Here is a 1,023-nt window from a genome sequence, read left to right as displayed (position 1 = left end):
GACTGTTGGAGTACATGTTAGAAACTTAACGTTAAATAAGTCTTAGTTATCATTATTATATCACAGAAAAGATTGAGGATTGGGGCACAAAAAGGAAAACCAGAAATAGTCCAGGTAATGGTGCCAGTAAAGTCTGCCTAGCATTCACGCTGGAAAGGTCACATATTAAGTGGTTTCTGTGACAACAAGAAAATAGAGTTGCTTCACACCTCTTCACATGCTGGGTAAACACGACAAACCATAGATCCTGCTAACTATCCAAATCATATTTTAAAGTGACAAGATTATTTCATTTCTCCTTTAAGGTCTGGAAAACTGAAATATCTTGATAGTCTCAGAACAATAGTCTAAGTGGATTTAAGCCGCTGCTTTGAAAAATCGGTCATTATGCTGAAACCACAGACTATATTTGGTCCACTCTATTTAAGACATGGCTCAAAGGCAGCTTCTTCCAGGATGCTTTGCTAAGTTAACATGCCCTTTTCTGGGCCTTGTCAACACGTATCCTTCAGTTGCCCCTCCCTGATTATTTTGCATTCGAAGAAACACTTTGTAAGGTTATTTACACACATGAGGGTATGTTTTGTCTTGCTAACCGAATGGTGAAGGAAGATCTCACACCTACATAGGAATTCAGTTTACAGATCCCTTTCACACCCACCATCTCCTTTGAGTCTCTCGAAAAACCTATGATGGACTTCCTGTCATCTTAGTTTTACAGGTGTGGAAAGGGAGGCAGACAAAAGTTAACAGATACCTTTCATCTAGTTCAGTAGCCTTTTCGCAACTTGCTTACTCCTGGCAACCACCCGCGAGGTGGACGTCACAACCCCCGCTCTGAAGCGCAGAGCGAGATGCCTCGCCTCACAAGGGGTTTAGGTCCAGATACTATCCTCTTACCGCTACACTCTTCTCAACACCTTCCAGAACGGCGAGCACAGCCTCGGCCTAGGCGGGGAGACCTCAAGAGGCGCCGCGCCAGGCGGCAGATGGCGAGGGAGGCGCGCGAAGCCAGGTTTTCTA

The sequence above is a fragment of the Balaenoptera physalus genome (genome assembly GCF_965194825.1).
Source record: "Balaenoptera physalus genome assembly, chromosome: 13".
Lineage (NCBI taxonomy): Eukaryota > Metazoa > Chordata > Mammalia > Artiodactyla > Balaenopteridae > Balaenoptera > Balaenoptera physalus.
Note: the sequence above shows the minus strand (reverse complement) of the source record.